Genomic DNA, 21,516 nt, shown 5'->3' with positions numbered 1-21,516 from the left:
CACTAGAATTTTTTCCTTCTAATTAAAACATTCCCTTTAGTATCTGAGGGTAAACCAGACTGGCCCGAGAAGGTGAATATTTCAGTACAATGTGCCATAATTGCTTACACAACAATTAAAAAATGTTTCCCTTATTGTTGGAGGTAGTGGACCGTTAGTAGAATATGAAGAATAAGGTTCTTACAGATGCACACACATGCACACACACACACACAGAGAGAGAGAGAGAGAGAGAGAGAGAGAGAGAGAGAGAGTGTTAAGTCAACACAGCAAGCTCTCTATAATATTTTTGAATGAGGCAAAATCTTCAAAGTTTTCAGCAGTTAAAGTTTCAGCAGACCCTGGAGAGTCCAAATGCAAGGCTGGACCGACAGGAAAATTGACAATAGAACTTCAGGGGCTGACTCCTGAACTTCTGTTGATGCATGATATGGTTATAATCTCAATTCTGTTAAAATAAATAATTTCAAATCACCATCAGAGAGTACAGCAGGGGCTTTCCATCAGTGGAAAAAGTTATTTTCATAGTTTCCACTTTCTCCAAGACAGCAATATTTTTGTCAATGAGACAGTCTTTTCAGCATCTAGGCATAGCAGTTTTGTAACTATATTTGGTAGGGTAAGAAATTAGTATATCACAAGACAGCATTTTTCATAACTGATTTCAATTTATTGAAATAACTAACTGATTATGGGCTGGGACTATTCTGTTTACAAATAACACAATGTAATTGATTTCAACTCAATCTTAACTTCAGGACATAAAGACCTTGTAAATCATGCTTAAGGGTGTTGAATTTATCCCATTAGCAATGAAGCACCATAAAAAGTTTTTTGAAAAATAAAATCTCCGGATCACTTTGGAAGCTCTGTGAACAAGGCATTAGAATGTTAATGCAAACATCGAGGCAAAAGAGAATAACAAGGTAGTATCAATTAAAAGAAAGAAGAAGAAAGGAGAGATTCAAGAGTCAAATTTTTTGTAGAATTGACAAAATTTAGTAATTGATTAAATACAAGACAATTCAGTTTAGGGTGCTATCAACTGCTGTGATAATGCATGAGGCCATTCAATGCAAGTACCACTTATTGGCATGCAAAAGCTGTTTTTGTTGAGAAATCAGGGCAAGAGTCAAAAGATTATTGGGCTGAATGAAATCTTGAGTGCTGACTTCTCAGGTAGGACCACCATTAAAAAAAGGTTGAATTTGTTGGCCCAAAGTCTTTTTTTTCCTTATTTTTTCTTAATATGAGCACATTACAGGGGAACAAATGTTGAAATTACATATATTGCCTTTGCCCCACCCAAGTCAGAGCTTTAAGCATGTCCATCCCCAGACAATGCTCAATGCACGCATTAGGTGTGTATATACCCATCCCCTCCTCCTCCAGCCCCTCCTCCTCCCTCCCACCTGCCCGACACCTGATGAATGTTACTACTATATGTGCACTTAAGTGTTGATCAGTTAATACCAATTTGTTGGTGAGTACATGTGGTGCTTGTTTTTCCATTCTCATGATACTTCATTTAGTAGGATGGGCTCCAGCTCTATACAGGAAAATACAAGAAGTGCTAGATCACCATTGTTTTTTGTGGCTAAGTAGAACTCATGGTATACATATATCACATTTTATTAATCTCCTCATGTATTGATGGGCATTTGGGTTGTTTTCACATCTTTGCAATTGTGAATTGTGCTGCCATAAACATTCGAGTACAGATGTCTTTTTTTATAGAATGTCTTTTGTTCTTTTGGGTAGATGCCCAGTAATGAGACTGCTGGATCAAATGGTAGTTCTACTTGCAGCTCTTTGAGGTATCTCCATATTACTTTCCACAGAGGTTGTACTAGTTTGCAGTACCACCAGCAGCATATGAGTGTTCCTATCTCTCCACATCCTCACCAACATTTATTATTTTGGGACTTATTAATAAAGGCCATTCTCACTGGAGATAAGTGATATCTCATTGTGGTTTTGATTTGCATTTCCCTGATGATTAAAGATGTTGAACATTTTTTCATATGTTTCTTGGCCATTAGTTTATCTTCTTTTGAAAAGTTGCTATTCATGTCGTTTGCCCACTTTTTCATAGGATTGTTTGATTTTTTTCCTTGCTGATTTTCCTGAATTCTATATAGATTCTAGTTATCAGCCCTGAATTGGATGTGTAGCATGCGAATATTTTCTCCCATTCTGTAGCTTGTCTGTTTGCTCTCATGATAGTTTCCTTGACTGGGCAGAAGCTTTTTAATTTGATTAGGTCCCATTTGTTTATTTTTGTTGTTGCTGTGATTGCTTTTGGGGTCTAGGAATATATTTAACTAAGGAGGTAAGAGACCTCTACAGGGAGAACTATGAAACACGGAGGAATGAAATACCAGAGGACATAAACAGGTGGAAAACCATACCATGCTCATGGGTCAGCAGATAAACATTATTAAAATGTTTATAGTACCCGAAGTGATCTACAGATTCAATGGAATACCTATTAAAATTCCAACATCATTTTTTGCAGATCTAGAAAAAATAATTCTATGCTTCGTATGGAACCAGAGAAGACACTGTATAGCAAAAGCAATCTTAAACAAAAAGAACAAATTGGGAGGCATCAATTTACCAAAATTCAAGCTATACTACAAGGCTATAATAACTAAAACAGCATAGACTGGCACAAGAACAAAGGCATAGACCAATAAAAGAGGACTAAGAACCCAGATATAACACCATCCTCCTACAACCATCTAATCTTTGACAAAGCAGACAAAAACATACACTGGGGAAAAGAACCCTTATTCAACAAAAATGGTGCTGGGGAAATTGGATAGCCACACATAGAAGACTGAAACAGGATCCATACCTTTCACCTCTCACAAAAATCAACTCATGGTGGATAAAGGACTTAAACCTAAGGCATGAAACTACAAGAACTCTAGAATAAAATGTTGGAAAAACTCTTATAGACATTGGCCTAGGGAAACAATTTATGAAGAAGACCACAAAGTCTTAACAGAAAGAAATTTCACAGGATTCTTTAATATATCAATGTTTGAAAATATTGAAAAGACATTCATCATGTGACCAGAGAGCCATATTTGTTTCCAAGAGAGAGGACCAGCATTCCATGAGTCTCCTCAAAATCTCTGACCTGGTAGTTCAGTTTGGTTAAACAAACTAATATGTTGAGCACCAGCCATGAAATAGGCGTTGGGGATACAAAATAAGAAAGACAAGTCCTCTTATTCTCACAAAGTTTATAGTCCAAAAGTATCATAATAATGTATCCAATTGGCCTTTGGGACTATCTTTAGTTAGAATACTTGCTTGACATACTGCAGACCAAGGTAGATGGTTTTTTGTGTGTTCCAAAAGCCCTTCTGCATATCTCTTCCACTGCATTTACCACATTGATTTATGACTGCCTGTTTATGTGTTCATCTCCTCCAAAGGATTATAAGGTCCTAGGGTGCATGGGCCATGTCTTATCTATCTTTGCATTCCCAGTACTTTGGACCGTGCTTGGCATATACTGGGAGCTCAATGAATGAACATACCTTGACTTTTATTCTTTAGGTGAGTCCATTTCTTCTCATTCTGGATTCAGAAAGAACAAGAACTTAATAACTCTGAAGATATTTAATAATCACTATCATCCCCTCAGACTTCCCTTATTGAAGTGTAAGGATATTGGAATCTTTGATAATTTATTCTAGGTTATGCCCCCAGTAACTTAAACATATTTCTAGCTCTTCTCTTCAGAGAAGTATATAGCAACAGATCATGGGACATGAAATCTGACAACATAAATGAAAAACCAGCTACATCATTTACTATCTGATAATGACAGGTAATAGCAGGAAAGGATAAGAATGATGTCTTCATAGGATTATTCTGAAGATCAAATTAGGCAATGCATGTTATAAACGACAAGGTGATATTATTGCATAGTATGCTGATTACTTGAATGCCCACAAAGAACAATACATAGTTTTCCTTAACTTAAAAAAATCTTCTTAATTTGATATATATGTAACATTGGAAAAACAGTTGGGGCTTTCAATTTTGAAATATGGTAAAATAATACTTAATAATTCCAAATATTTAAAGAATAACAACATATCACTGAATGACTGAAAGTGTCATAAGTTTTCAAGGTTTATATTAGAGAAATTTTACATGTTCTTAAATTTAGTTCTCTTTTGTGTGGAGAGTGTTCATAGCTCAGTTGACAAAGAATGACTTTGAGTGGGAATGAGATTCTTAATCTTGTTTTGGGAACATCAATTGTCTAATTATTATGTGGCTCTTCATATTCTTTTTCAATAACTGTGGCAGAAAGAATTTCATAGTCAACGCCTTCTGCAAATATGCTTTTGTGGTGGAGAGAACAAATACATTTTGCAAAGGAAAATAACCAGATTTAGAGAATTAGACTGATTTGTTGACTCACTGGCTGAATCAAATAATTCCCCCTCAGACACTTAGCAGAGTGAAAAAGCAAGCCCTTCAACTTTATGGCTGACTCTATTTGCTTTTACGCAGTTCATTTTCTCTTAGGTCCTGAAATACCAATTAAAAGTGTTTTGCTACCTGATGACAGTTACAGATGATAAACTTCCAAAGTTTTATCTCCATAAATGTAGAAGTCAGGATTCAGTTTGTTTATGGCTTGTATTCTAAATGAATATTTTCATTACTGTCTTCCCTTAGGTTATGAACAACTCAATTTAGGAAAAAAAAAAACAACAAAACAACAATACCTTCTGTAGTAGACTATATTCTACTGAAGAGAGAGAAGTAATGGTAAAGATACAGCATACCATAATTATACCCAAATTGGGTTTTCATTTGCAATGACATTTAGAGATTTTTTAAAAGTAATATATATTTATTTATAATTATATATTATGTATATTTAGTTATAATTTGTTTCCAAGAGAGAGGACCAGCATTTCATGAGTCTCCTCAGAATCTCTGACCTGGTAGTTCAGTTTGGTTAAACATATATTTAGTTATAATTAATATATATATTAATATATGTTTAGTTATAATTAATATGTTTCTCAATAACATTATTTGCCTTCATTTAATAAACATTTATAGTGTTCCAGTTATAGGCCAGGCAAGATGCTAGATGCTAGTGAACAAAAGAAGGCATCTTCTCTGCTCTTGTGGAGCTTCCCATTTAAATGAGGAGACAGAAATTAATCAATTGATGATACTGATGAATACATCATTTCAAAAGTGAAATTCTGAAATGAGAAAAGTGTCGTAAAGGAAAGGGGTATGGAATTTTTAGGAAAATCACTAAGAAAATTGTGAAGTCTGGGAGAGTTGGGAGGGTGGGCTTTCTTGAGGAGGCAGCATGTGGCCTAAGAGTTGAAGGAAGGGTAGGAGCTCATTAGTCAAAGGAGGACTACAAACTCAGACCTAGGGGACAGTATGTGCAAAGACCCTGTGGCTAGAGGGAGCAGGATTTGTTTGACAAGCTTAAAGAGGCCCAGTTTAGTAAGGCACAGAAGGTAAGAGCTTGGGAGTGACACTAATGAGAGATAATATTGGAGTACTAGGCAGGGACAAGTGATGCAGCATCATATAGGTCATGTCAAAATATTGGTCTTTAATATCTTAATAGAAGAAGTCATTTGCTTATATATGCAGCAAATACCTAGAGTGCTTACTATTGCCAAGTACTCTTTTAGGTGCTAGAGAAAGAGCACTTAATAAAAATACACATGATCACATTTGTGTCCATCCTGGCTGCAGTGTGAAAGAGGATTGGAGGGAGGTCAACATTGATCTCTGGGACAAGTTTGTGAACTTTTGCAGCGGTTCACACAAAACATGATAGTGGTTTGGTCAGGGCAATGGTGGTGGTGGTAAAATGAAGAGAAGTGGACAGAGTTATATGAAGTTAAGAAGTAAAATCAACAGAATGTGGTGATAGATAAGAAACTGGCTTAAGAAAAGGGAGGTATCATCTCTACTTCTGTGTTTCTTCCTTGAGACACTATGCTGATAAAGGTGACATTCACTAAATAGGAAAGTCTAAAATAGAAATAAGTGGCATTTATTTTTCTTTATTGTAAGATAGTGATGAGTGGCCAACAGTTCAATTTCATAAGTTCAGTCTTGGATATGTCAAACTTGAGGTGATATTGAAGTGGAAATATTTAGTAGATAGTTGGACATACAACTCTAAACTCAACAAAGAGGTCTTAGCTAGAGAAATTTGTGTGTCATCAGATTAGGGATGGGACTTGAAATCACCAGATTATAAATATTATGATAGGAGGGTCTATGTCTCCTTTTGCCTACAATTAGAATTTTAGAATAGTTCACCTGACATATACAAGGTGCTTCATAAGTATTTGTTAAATGAGGAATATTCAGCAGATGAATCCAGAATCCATTTTAATTTTCTTCCATAAGCTTATGAAATTGTTCTCATTTGGGTTCCTTGAGTAATATTATAGTGTATTTTTCCTCTCCTGTGCCAAGGTGAACAAAGTATCAACATAATTCAATTAGGTTAGTACAAAAAATAAATGCAATGGGGCATAAGTATGATTTGACCTTGACAAATATGGGTTTCTCCTTTGATGGGGTAGATTTCCAATCATGTGTATTTTACTAGGTAATAATATTAGATACTGATCAAAAGACATAGGAAGACAACAAAGTATGAGAAGAATAAGAAAAAGAGGGATGGGAGGAAAAGAAGGAAATAATGATTCAAGGGTTGCACAAAACAGTTTTCAATATCTGAAAAACAAGCCAAGAAATATTGTTCCCAGTTAGCTATGTTTGGCATAAATCCCTCAAACTTGACTCTAAGATCAGGTGGATGTGCTCAAACTACGAAATAGTAGTTTCTGTGTAATTTATTTTGTTTGAAAAACTCAAACTAAAAGCCTGCCACCTCCTTTAACGCCAATCCTTCATTAGAGCAAGTTGTTCCCTGTCCCTCAGTGAACAACTAAAATGAAAAATCTAGAAGAACCAGAGGCACCATTAAGATGGCTATAGTTAATGACAACATATTCTATTCTTGAAAAATGCTAAGAAAATGGATGTTATATATTCTCAACATGAAATGATAACTATGTGAGGTAATGCATATGGTAATTAGCTAGCTTTAACCATTCCACAATGCATATATATTTCAAAACATCATGTTGTATACAATAGATATATACAATTTTGTCAACTTAAAAAATAAATAAATTTTTAAAAATAAAAGGACTCTAAATGTGAAGTCTTAGGAATACATTAATCAATTTGTTTCATTCATATTCTCTTTTTTATGTACACACGTCTGATATATGATAAAAATTTGTTTCTACATACATCCAAAGAAGCTCTTGCAAATACTACCAATAAAAATTTCAGGTAATAAGAAGGATTTATGCCATAATTTAAATAGCAGCATTTTACCATTTCACAAAATAATGGCATACTTACAATCAATGGCATCATAGATATAATGAAATACAATATGATAATCTACACAAAGCACAAAACCAGTGGCCATGACAACTAATAGATTTTAGGGCTCTTTATAATGCTACCAGAAAACCTGAAGATAAACCCAATTTAACAAAAATGAGATGCAACTCAGAACAGACATGGTTGAGATTAATTCAAAGTTGATTCTTTTAAAATGAAATAAAACTCTTCAAAAAAATTGGAGTCAATAAGGTTTAGCATGAGAGATGTTCATAGAATAATTGCACTATGTTTTTTTGTCATTGCAGGTGAATTTCCAGTCACAATAGAGCCTTGAAAAGATTTTTACCTAGTGTTATGGAAGGACATTTGTTCCTCTAAGTCCACTTGTTGATCAAAAAAAATTATGTTTTCATCTTTTGAAGTATTTAGTTGGTTCACATGAATTAGCCTTGAAAGTATTTTCTGTAAATTGTTTTCAGCATCCTTGCCCACAAGGGAAGATTTTATGCTTTGAGAATATTGTTCGACACAAGACGTCATGTAACCTAGGTAAATTTAAATTATAAACTCTAACATGCTGCTTTTGTACACTTGACAAAGTTAATATTCCTGGGATACACTACCTCTCTTCTGTGTTCAGTATTCTAAATGTTAACCAAAATAACCAAGACCACTACAAAAGTATTAAGAGCTAACATTTTTTGAGCATTTGTATAGTCAGACACCATACTAAGAACTTTTATATTGTCTCACTTAAACATAATTGCTTCCCTATGAAATAAATGATTATACTGTTTTTGGCTAAAGAAATTTAGCCTTTGGCAGGTTAATTTGCTTCAGGTCTCCTTGCTGGTAAATGGCAGAGCTGAACTTCTACTGCAAGACAAGTTTAACCCTATGTCTGGGGACCTTAGAACTAGTTAATTCTGCTCCTCATTTCAGGGCTCAGTATCTAGTTTGTTGAATCATAGCTTTAACTGAATTATTATTTTTAAGTTTATGCTTTCAATTTTTAGCAAAAATAACTATCAAATAAACTAACCTTGTGACTATCACTTCCACATGAGCTATCTATCACTCAATACCCTACTCAATGTTCCGTGTGAGAAATTGATCCCCAAGGTTGGCACCAGGGGGGAGAAAGAATTATTTCTTTCAAATAATTTAAAGTATATTATCTCAACATAAAAATTAATTCATTTCCCTCTTCATCAGATTATCCCCTACTATTAATTTATCACATTTTTCCTTTATATAAACCCTTTCATGTACCCTTGGAATAAGGCAAGGAGTAAACAAAATACAGGTTTGTGCCATGTAATGACATTTAGGTCAACAATGGGCCACACATAAGATGGTGGTCCCAAGAGATTATATAGAGCTGAAATAGTCCTGTCATCTACGGATGTCATAGCCATCATAATGTCATGGCATAACACATTACTCACATGCTTGTGGTGATGCTGGCATAAATAAACCTACTTTATAAATTTTGTAAAGTAAAAAAGTTACAGTTAATTTATGAGCTAAGGTTAATTTATTATTGATGAAAGAAATTTTTTGTAAACTTGGTGTAGCCTAAATGTACAGTGTTTATAAAGTCTACAATAGTGCACAGTAACATTTTAGGCCCTCACATTCACTCACTAATCAGTGACTCACTTGGAGCAACTTTCAATTCTGCAAGCTCCACTCATGGTAAATGTCCTACACAGGTGTACTGATTTTTTATCTTTTATACTGTATTTTTACTTTCTCTTTTCAAGTTTAGAATAAAATATTTAGATACACAAATGTGTACCATTGTGTTACAATTGCCTACAGTATTCAGTACGGTAACTTGCTATACACGTTTATAGCCTAGGAGCAATAGGCTTTACATATAGCCTAAGTGTGTGGCAGGATATACCATCTAGGTTTGTGTAAGTACACTCTGGGATGTTTGCACAATGATGAAATTACCCAACTACACATTTCTCAGAATGTATCTCAGTCATGAAGCAACGCCTGACTGTAGTAAGTTTCACAGCTTTCTTTCTAGACATTGGCAAGCCCAGTTGATTTTCTAAGGAATATACAGTAAGTCTGAAACTAAGCTTTCAAAACAGTACTTAGAATTATGGTGAAGAAATTAAATTTACCCTCCACAGAATTCTACTCTAGAATCTTTCCCCAACTGCTCAAAAGTTCAAACATACAAGATCAAGGATTTAATCCAGCTGCTCAATCTAGCATCAGGTAGATCTTGGGAAATTTTTAGAGTTCCTGACAGTCCAAAACATTTGCAAGGTCTCTGCACTTTTTCCTCCCAGCATTCTTTCCTTCATTTATTTATTTATTCAGAGACAAATTTATTTATAATTGACTCACATTTTCTTATTTAGGATTTTTTATGTGGCAAACTCTGCGCTATTGACTGGGATTACAGGGATTAATAAGACATACTTCCATTTAAAGAAGTTCACAGTGTGATTAAGTAGATAGACATATAAAAAGAAAGTTACAAGTAGAGCAGTCCATAGTTCATATCTGATTGTTTTTCCTTTGATTTAAAAATTGTGATTTTTCAAGTCTGAAACTGACTAGAGTTTAAAAATCCATCATCAAAATAAAACTCAAATGAAACTTTACGGCAGCCTGGGTTTGTTTCATTTTATCAGGGCATTGGATCCCATTCACTGTTAGTGAGCACAATTGGGGCCAAAGGGATTTATATTTTAAAAATTACAACTTCTGCATAAGGATTAATGACTTTGGGAAGTGGCTCAGAACATATGACATTCTGAGTCTTCTTCAAATGGATTTGGACTACCCATTATCTTCCCATTTTGTGGCCATCTCTCTGATTGCCTGATGTGCTTAAGCATCCCCACATGTATCCGAGGCTCCCTCCCTACTAATCTCTTTTTCTTTATAAAAAATGTTTTTAATTTTCTTGAAAGGAGCCACATTGGATGAAGGTAAGACTAGAAACACAAATTGAGCTATGGCTGCTACAGGAAGCAGTGCAGTACTGGCCGAGTACAGAGTGGGTCTCATTCTGACATCAGCCCCCAGATGATCTTAGTCCTCCCTGGTTGAAAAGTCTCATGGAAGCCCAAATGTCTGTTCCTGGCACAGGACCCAGTCTAATAAGTTGTCATTGATCAGAGAGCTACCTGGCAATGTCACATAAATGGTAGTACCAAGGTAGTATCCCTGGAAAGGAAAAAGGGTAGAAAATGCAGCATTTAAAATATTTGCAAAGAAGCTGCCAACACCCAAACACCCTCACCTGTTTGTTTTGTCTTTCTGCACTATAGCATAATCTATTGGATCTTCTGCTTAAAAAAGGAGCTGCATTTGCACAATGCAAGACCATGAAGTAACCCTTGCCATTAGCTGCTGCTACTGTTGCCCTCGTGGCATTTCACAGCCCTCGTTGCTCATGTTTTCCTCCTCTTTCATAATATCTACTTTGCCAATTATGCAGAGCACAGTGATGTCCTTGAGAAAGCAAAAACAAACCCAAGAAACCTTCCTTGAAATAGTTCCTTAAAATATTCAGCTTGAATCTACATTAGTTATTTCCATGAAGACATAGTCAAAATGAGTCCCTTGATGGTGGGTCTAGATGTTATGTGCATTTATTTTTAAAAGGTGCTCAAACCCAAATGAATATTAAGTGTCATCTGGTGTCACTGTTTTGGTCTCATTTGCATGCACACCTCAGGAAGCCCTGGGATGATCAGGTAGGCCTTGGGGCTCCATGAGTAGAGGATTTTCTAGGCCCCATAGGAGGGACTGTGTGTAAAATTTTGAAGCTTATTGTTTACTGCCCCCTCCCCCCACCACACACACTGCAATCCTTGTAGTGGATAGCCAATGAATCCTACCTGCTTCACATTGCGCAGCCAGATACGGAGCAAAGGGAACTGAGCTTGAGTCTCTCTTAGTGTAATCTCTGAGGACATAAATAACCAAACTCCAAAGGAGAAACTGTGTTAATAAAGGAGAAGAAAAAACTATTTGAAAGGTAAGGGTCTTACCAGCAGAGATGACTTACAGGAGAAGCAACCAGGTGTCTCAGGTTAGTGTGTGGATACTGTGTAATCAAGGGGCTTGAGTGCTATAGGAACCAGATTATGGCTGTGCAATGAAAATAGTAACAGCAGTGACCGTGACCTCATAGCCTGAGATCTGGGAGCTCAAGGCTGCTGGGTCCCCTGCTTTAAAAAGTCTAGCTTATCTATTGTTCCATAGACACACATGCATTTTCCATCAACATGTCTTCTGGCTGGAATATCCTTCAGTCCATAATTTAAATCTTTCCAGCCTTCTTCAGCTCATCTTTCCCAGATCATTCCAGTCCACTATGATCACTGTATCCTTTAAACATCAACAGTGCTCATACTACACTTATGTACTATTTTGTGTTGACATTTGTTTTTATATACATGTGTCATCTTCCAAATTAACTCAGAAATCCCTTGAAGGCAGTAGGTCAGGGGTAGATACCTTATATTATTCTCTTATTTATCCTCCATAGTACTCAGCACAGCTCTTTGTATGTAATAGATTCTTAATAAATACAAGTAGAACAGATGAGGGGGGCAGAAAAGTACTATAGATATTTCTACCATCTATACTGCACATTTAAGCATAACCAGGACTACTTTAAATCCTTTACTGGATATTACCATTTTTTATTTCTTAGCATGGAGAATGGTCATATTTGCCTCATCATCATGGACCAATCCCTGTGGACTCTGCTATGGATGACTAGATTCCCAGTTGCCCTTTGGACAATGAAGTAGTCTTTCATTCCTTTATCCAATCCAGGTGACATTTTGAGCACCTATATGCAGAGAACTGCATCATATGCTACAAGGCATATGCTACAAGGGTGAATAAAAACATAATTACTACTTTCAAGAACCATGAAGTACAGAGAGATATGGCACACTGGTACTTAATTTCAAATGGTCTTTTTCAGTTTTTTGTGCACAAGAATGACAAATAGTACAAATAAAGAGCTTAAGAGGAACACTGATAGGGAGGGGACCTGTCAAAGCAGGCTTGGTAAAGCAAGTGTCACTGGATTCTGGCTTTTGATGATGAGTCTGATGTGGGGCCAGAGAGGATCCAAGACTTCCAGTCTGAGTTGTTTGGTGAGGGCCAGACAAATCTGAACACTCATTGGGTTGAATGAATTGAATTGACTGAAAGAGTTTGAGACACACCCTCCAAACCTGGGTACAACCCTTGGACTTGGCAGGGACAGATTTGCTTTTAGAGGCTGCAATAGGGGTGGATTTTGCAGGATATTTGCTCGGAAAATCAAGAGGTTACTATTGAAAGAGGATGGTTAATAGATGAACTTTTAGCATCAGGAAAGGAAAACCAGTCAAGAGACACATATGTGCTTGGTATTGTTTATTAAGTACACCAATAGTTACAACAACATACCAATAACTATGTCCCATATAAACTATGCCTACAAAATAAGGTCTTAACTAAAATGATAAGGGAGCATAAGACTTACCAGGTGGTGTTATAATCACTGGATTAGCCTCTTAAATATGCAATATAGATGATACTTTTCTGCCTCACACATCTGTTCAACTTGTATTTATTAAGACTCTGTTACCTTCAGAGAGCTGTGCTGAGTACTATGGAGGATAAATAAGAGAATAATATAAGGTATCTACCCCTGACTTACTGCCTTCAAGGGATTTCTGAGTTAATTTGGAAGATGACACATGTATATAAAAACAAATGTCAACACAAAACAGTATGTAAGTGTAGTATGAGCACTGTTAATGTTTAAAGGATAGAATCATCATAGTGGACTGGAATGATCTGGGAAAGATGAGCTGAAGAAGGCTGGAAAGATTTAAATTATGGACTGAAGGCTATTTAGACCTTCTATCCTTCTTTATTTTTGTCAGGAAAGCTTACTGGTACCCAGCAAACTGCTTGCCATGTGTTTGTGTTGACTTAAATATTATATTCATTTACCCAAGAGGTGCTAGATCACCATTCCTTTTTATGGCTGAGTAGAACTCCATGGTATACATATACCAAATTTTATTAATCCACTCCTGTATTGATGGGCACTTGGGTTGTTTCCACATCTTTGCAATTGTGAATTGTGCTGCTATAAAAATTCAAGTGCAGTTGTCTTTTTTGTAGAATGTCTTTTTTTTCCTTTGGGTAGATGCCCAGTAATGGGATTTCTGGATCAAGTGGTAGTTCTTCTTGTAGCTTTTTGAGGTATCTCCATATTACTTTCCACAGAGGTTGTACTAGTTCGCAGTCCCATCAGCAGTGTATGAATGTTCCTATCTCTCCGCATCCATGCCAACATTTATTGTTTTCGGACCTTTTGATAAAGGCCACTTTCACTGAGATAAGTGATATCTCATTCTGGCTTTGATTTGATTTGCATTACCCTGATGATTAGAGATGTTGAGCTTTTTTTTTTTTCATATGTTTGTTGGATATTTTAAATAAAGATTTCTGAATCTCATTCTGTTAAATCAGATTGTCTGTGGGTAGAACTCTGGAATCTGTATTTATAAACAAGTTTCTCAGGTAATTCCTATATACACCAAAATCCAAGAACTTTAAATTTAAGAGATTTTGTGAGATAGCCAGAGTATCTAGGCCAGTGTTTCTCAAACATAAGCATACATCGGAATCCTATGGGAGGCTTGTTAAAACACATTGCTGGGCCCTAGCTCCACAAGTTCCAATTCAGTAGGCCTGAGTAAGGATGAGAATTTGCAATTTTTAGAAGTTTCCACGTAATAGTAATACTGCTGGTCTGGGGACCACACTTTGAGAACCACTCAGTGACTATGAGAATCAGGAGTTTTCTACAAGTGGTTACAGGTAGTCTGCTTGACTTAGGGCAAAACAGAAAGAACTTGAATGTGCAGGACTCAAGGTGAAACCCTTTGGTGAGAAAATGTTAGTAGGAGTGAGACAAGATGGGCAGGACCTAACAAAACAAGCTGGGTCCAGGACAAGACTGCAGACCTGAAGAAATTTTAATACATTAGAACACCAAGGCAGGAGCTTCTCTGGACCTGGCCTTCTGGGATCAGAGTCAAAGAGCAGAGAGGAAATGGGGTTATGCTAGGCAAGGCTATCAGCTAAGGCAAGGCACAACAGTGGCTCCTCCATCTAGCCAAAGGGGCGGGTTCGGAAGTGAAATAAAAAACGCTACAATGGGGGAGCGGAGCAAGATGGCGGACGAATAACACCGCCAAACAGAGTCTCTCTGCAGAAAAGACAGATTCTAGCAGAAATTAGAGGAAAGAAGCAAGAAGACGAGCATACAGCAGACAAGGGCCGGAAGGAGGGGTACCTGAGACCCCGGGCTGTTTCCCCTCCCCTGAATTTGGGACTGCTGGTGGGCTCCCCAGCGGGTGGAGAGACCTGGGGACACCAGCCCAGAGACTGCCGCCGCCGCCAGCCAGCGGTGAGCCTGTAGCAGACGTGGCACCAGGTTCCCAACTTCCTCCGGGCACCTCCCTGTGCACAGACCCCAGCCGCGCGGCAGGCGCCATATTGCCTCCTCCTCCCCTCCGCCGACCCTACCCGCAGCTGCCCAGAGAGACAATACAGCCACCAGACGGAGGCACCTCCAGGGAACGGGACCTTCCCTCTTGGGACCGTACAGCTGACTCAGGGGAACTCACACTGTGAGCTCCCTACCCGCCCGCCCTCCCAGGTGCTGCTGGCACTGAGTTCCCAGGAGAACGGTGCCCACTCAGAGGCTGAGAGACACAAACCCAGCTTGGGCTCCCTGTGGGTGAATTGGGACCAGAAATCCTCTCCCTGGTGGGGATACAGTTTGAACTCTGGGACCCAGAGGTCGGACCTGCAGACCAGATCCCCTGCATCCAGGGCGAGCATTGCCCAGGGCACAGAAAGGTTATACTTGAACAGCCTACTGAGGTATGTGTGCCTCCAGGGGCGGATTGGCATCCTAGAGGGCAACCCTCCTCCCAGGAGGAGGCCTTGCGCCCAATCAGGTGGCGTTCCTGTAGCTGCGGACTTGGGGAGGGTGGAAAGAAGCGAGGCCCGCTCCAGACTGCCGGTCTCAGAAAGGCCCGCCCCCACACCCAGACTTTCTGGCTGAGAGGGACCATTCCAGCCCCGCCCTGACAGCTTTTCCTGGGAGCGGAGAACAGAACTTTGACCCCTGATAACGGCCTGAGGGCAGGCTTACACAAAATCCACAGCATAGACTGTTCCTCCAAGCAAACGCCACCTACTGACAGGGACGGCATCCTGCACAGCCATTTCACGGCACCCACTGACTCAATATACAGGGAGTGGTCCAATTTCACCCACAGACACCACCTAACGCCTCAGAAACTAAACAAGGTGTGTGAATACCCAAACAATAACTTAAGGAAAGAAACAACAACTGATCGACATGGGAAGAAATCAGCGAAAGAACTCAGGAAATATGAAGAACCAAACGGAAAACACACCCCCAAAGAGGAGCACCAGCCCCCTAGAAACGGACACCAACCAAAATCAGGAAACCAATATGACAGAAGAGGAATTTTGTATGTGGATCATAAGAACACTGACTGAGCTGAAACAACAATTCAATAACCAACATAAAGAAACCACAAAAAGCCTCCAGGATATGGGAAAAGAAATAGACACAATGAAGAAAAGTGTAACCGAACTCCTGGAAATGAAGAATCAATTCAACAAACTACAAAATACAGTGGAAAGTCTCAAGAACAGGGTAGATCAAACAGAAGAAAGAATCTCAGAGCTTGAAGATAACCCCTCCAATTAAATAAATCAGTCACAGAAATAGAGCACAGAAACAAGAGAAAAGAGCAAAGCCTACAAGAGCTGTGGGATTATGTGAAGAAACCTAATGTGAGGGTCATAGGCTTACCAGAAGGCGAAGAAGACAACATTCAAAGGTGGGACAAGCTGTTTGAAGATATAATAGAGGAAAATTTCCCAGGCCTTGCTCAAAATCTTGATATACAAGTTCAAGAAGCTCAGAGGACCCCTGGGAGATTCAACGCAAACAGGAAGACGACACGACATGCAGTCATCAGACTGACCAAAGTATCAACTATAGAGGCCCTTCTAAGAGCTGTAAGACAAAAGAAGCAAGTAACATACAAGGGAAAGCCAATTCGAATAACATCAGACTTCTCTAATGAGAATTTACAAGCAAGGAGAGACTGGGGCCCCATTCTCACTCTTTTGAAACAAAACAATGCCCAGCCGAGAATATTATTCCCTGCAAAACTAAGCTTCATATATGAAGGAGAAATAAAAATATTCTCAGACAAGCAAAGGCTCAGAGAATTTACCAAGAAAAGACCAGCCCTACAAGAAGTACTGAAAACAGCATTACGTACGGAACATCATAATAATAACCCACAAATATAAAAACAACCAAAACCCTAAGATATTAAAGGCCAGATATTACAATGGCTCAAGACAGACTCATAGCAACAACATCCAACCCAACTGAATGAACAGTAATCTACCTTACCCATCAGATCTCTCAATAAATGTGAATGGCTTAAACTCTCCACTCAAGAGACATAGGCTGGCTGAATGGATAAGAAAATACAGGCCAAGTATATGCTGTCTTCAGGAAACACATCTAACGTGCAAGGATGCATATAGACTAAAAATCAAAGGGTGGAGATCAATATTCCAAGCAAATAGAAGCCGAAAGAAGGCTGGTGTGGCAGTTCTAATTTCAGACGATTTAGTTTTTAAACCAACAAAAGTAGTGAAAGACAAAGAGGGTCATTATATAATGGTGAAGGGCACAGTTCATCAAGAAGAGATAACAATTTTAAATATATATGCACCCAACTTAGGTGGACCCAGATTCATAAAGCAAACCTTACTGGAGCTAAGAAAATGGATTAATAGCAGCTCCATAATCACTGGTGATTTCAACACCCCACTGATGGCACGAGATAGATCCTCCAAACAGAAAATTAATAAAGAAATAATGGACTTAAACAAAACTCTAGAACAATTGAGTCTGATTGACATGTACAGAACATTCTACCCAAAATCCACTGAATATACGTTCTTCTCATCAGCTCACGGGACATTCTCTAAGATTGACCATATCCTAGGACACAAAGAAAATCTCAAGAAATTTAAAAAAATAGAAATCATACCATGTACCTTCTCAGATCACAGTGGAATAAAACTAGAAATCAACCCTAACAGAAACTCACATTTCTACACAAAAGCGTGGAAATTAAACAACCTCCTACTAAATGATTACTTCGTAAATGAAGAAATTAAGACGGAAATAAAAAAGTTCTATGAAGAAAACGACAATGGGGAGACAAGTTATCAACTCTTCTGGGACACAGCTAAAGCAGTTCTGAGAGGAAAGTTTATCTCCATAAATGCCTATAACCAAAAGTCAAGAAGATCACAAATAGACAATCTAATGAAACGACTCAAAGAGCTGAAAAAAGAAGAACAGACCAACCCCAAACCCAGCAGAAGAAGTGAAATCAACAAGATCCAATCAGACCTAAATGAAATTGAAAATAGGAAAGCTATTCAGGACATTAATAAAACAAAAAGTTGGTTCTTTGAAAAAATAAACAAAATTGACACAACATTGGCTAAGCTACTGAAAAGCAGAAAAGAGAAATCTCTAATAAGCTCCATCAGGAATAAAAAAGGAGATATCACAACTGATCCCAAAGAGGTACAAGATACAATTTATGAATACTACAAAAATCTTTATGCACACAAACTGGAAAATGTGGAGGAAATGGACAAATTTCTAGAAACACACAGCCTCCCTAGGCTCAACCAGGAAGAAATAGATTCCCTGAAGAGACCACTCTCAACAGCTGAAATAGAAACAGCAATTAAAAATCTCCCTAAAAAGAAAAGTCCCGGTCCAGAAGGCTTCACACCTGAATTTTACCACACTTACAAAGAAGAACTAGTACCTATCTTGCAGAAACTATTCCACAACATCGAGAAGAACGGAAACTTCCCCGACACCTTTTATGAAGCGAATATTACTCTGATACCAAAACCAGGAAAGGATGCAACAAATAAAGAAAACTACAGACCAATATCCCTAATGAACATAGATGCAAAAATTTTCAACAAAATCTTAGCTAACCGAATCCAGACGCTTATCAAAAAAATAATCCACCACGACCAAGTGGGCTTCATCCCAGGGATGCAGGGATGGTTCAACATATGTTTATCTATCAATGCAATTCACCACATCAACAGAAGCAAAAACAAAGACCACATGATTCTTTCAATAGATGCAGAAAAAGCTTTTGACAAAATTCAACACCCTTTCATGATACGAACACTTAAGAAAATAGGCATAGAAGGGACATACCTAAAAATGATACAAGCCATATATGACAGACCCATAGCCAACATCATACTGAATGGGGAAAGATTGAAATCATTCCCACTTAGAACTGGAACCAGACAAGGCTGCCCACTATCTCCACTTCTGTTCAACATAGTGCTGGAAGTCTTGGCTACAGCAATCAGACAGGAAAATGGAATCAAATGTATCCAAATAGGGGCAGAAGAGATCAAACTTTCACTGTTTGCTGATGATATGATATTGTATCTAGAAAACCCCAAGGATTCAACCAAGAAACTCCTGGAACTGATCAATGAATTTAGTAAAGTCTCAGGATACAAAATCAATACACAGAAATCAGAGGCATTCATATACGCCAACAACAATCTAATTGAGAACCAAATCAAAGATTCAATTCCCTTCACAATAGCAACAAAGAAATTAAAGTACCTAGGAATATACTTAACCAAGGACGTAAAAGACCTCTCCAGGGAGAACTATGAAACACTGAGGAAGGAAATAGCAGAGGATGTTAACAGATGGAAATCCATACCATGCTCGTGGATCGGCAGACTCAATATCATCAAAATGTCTATACTACCCAAACTGATCTACAGATTCAATGCAATACCTATTAAAATCCCATCAGCATTCTTCACAGACATAGAAAATATAATTTTACGCTTCGTATGGAACCAAAGAAGACCCCGAATATCAAGAGCAATTCTAGGCAACAAAAACAAAATGGGAGGCATTAATATGCCAGATATCAAACTATACTACAAAGCTGTAGTAATTAAATCAATCTGGTATTGGCACAAAAATAGGAACATTGACCAGTGGAACAGATGTGAGAATCCTGATATAAAACCATCCTCATATAGCCATCTAATCTTTGACAAAGCAGACAAAAACATACGCTGGGGAAAAGAATCCCTCTTCAATAAATGGTGCTGGGAAAACTGGATAGCCACCTGTAGAAGGCTAAAACAGGACCCACACCTTTCACCTCTCAGAAAAACCAACTCACGCTGGATAACAGACTTAAACCTAAGGTATGAAACTATTAGAACTCTAGAGGAAAAAGTTGGAAACACTCTCCTAGACATCGGCCTGGGCAAAGAGTTTATGAAGAAGTCCCCAAAGGCAATCACAGCAGCAACAAAAATAAATAAATGGGACATGATCAAACTACAAAGTTTCTGCACAGCCAAAGAAATAGTCATGAAAGTAAACAGACAACCTACAGAATGGGAGAAAATTTTTGCATCCTATGCATCTGATAAGGGACTGATAACTAGAATATACTTAGAACTCACGAAAATTAGGAAGAAAAAATCAAATAACCCCATTAAAAAGTGGGCAAAGGACTTGAACAGAAAATTTTCTAATGAAGACAGAAGCATGGCCAACAAATATGTAAAAATTCTGAACATCTCTAATCATCAGGGAAATGCAAATCAAAACCACAATGAGATATCACTTAACCCCAGTGAGAATGGCCTTTATCAAAAAATCTCCAAACAATAAATGCTGGCGTGGTTGCGGAGAGAGAGGAACACTCCTACACTGCTGGTGGGACTGCAAACTAGTTCAACCTCTGTGGAAAGCAATATGGAGATACCTTAAAGCGATACAAGTGAATCTACCATTTGATCCAGCAATCCCATTGCTTGGCATCTACCCAAATGATCCAATGACACTCTACAAAAAAGACACCTACAGTCGAATGTTTGTAGCAGCACAATTCATAATTGCAAGGCTGTGGAAACAGCCCAAGTGCCCATCAATCCAAGAATGGATTAATAAAATGTGGGTATATGTATACCATGGAGTACTATTCAGCTCTAAGAAACTATGGTGATATAGCACATCTTATATTTTCCTGGTTAGAGCTGGAACCCATACTACTAAGTGAAGTATCCCAAGAATTGAAAAACAAGCACCGGATATATTCTCCAGCAAACTGGTATTAACTGAGTAGCACCTAAGTGGACACATAGGTACTACAGTAATAGGGTATTGGGCAGGTGGGAGGGGGGAGGGGGACGGGTATACACATACATAATGAGTGAGATGTGCACCATCTGGGGGATGGTCATGATGGAGACTCAGACTTTTGGGGGGAGGGAGGGAAATGGGCATTTATTGAAACCTTAAAATCTGTACCGCCATAATATGCCAAAGTAAAAAAAAAAAATGCCAGAATGAAACAACTAGTGACAATGGGAATCTAGAGCACTCAAACATTGTGGATGCCAAATGAGAGGACTTTAGCAATCAGAAAGTAGGAAAGAGATGAAGCAAAAGGACAAGGTGCAACTGAAAATGTGTTAAGCTCATATAGGAAGTTCAAAGATTCCAACTACAGCAATGCCCATGGGCAGAGGTCAGTGTGCATTGCCTAAGTCTTAGTATAACATGATTGACTTTAGGAACTAGCCAGCAGGATCAAAGGGAATGGGAACAGCTCAGGGTGCATATCCTATGTGCAACAGGCTAGGGAAGAATTAAATATGCAGTCTAATTCATGCATTGGTTTAGCAAGTGTCAGGACTAAGACTGAACATCAAAGACCCTCGATGCCCACAAAGCAGAGTGGAGGCAGAGTGACAAGGAAGGAAAGGCATTAAGTGGAAATTTATTTCTACCCACCAGGAATTTACCAATTACCCAAGTTTTTCAGTTGCACCTTCTTACTG

Source organism: Microcebus murinus, chromosome X (assembly GCF_040939455.1).
Source record: "Microcebus murinus isolate Inina chromosome X, M.murinus_Inina_mat1.0, whole genome shotgun sequence".
NCBI lineage: Eukaryota > Metazoa > Chordata > Mammalia > Primates > Cheirogaleidae > Microcebus > Microcebus murinus.
This window is presented reverse-complemented; position numbering follows the sequence as displayed.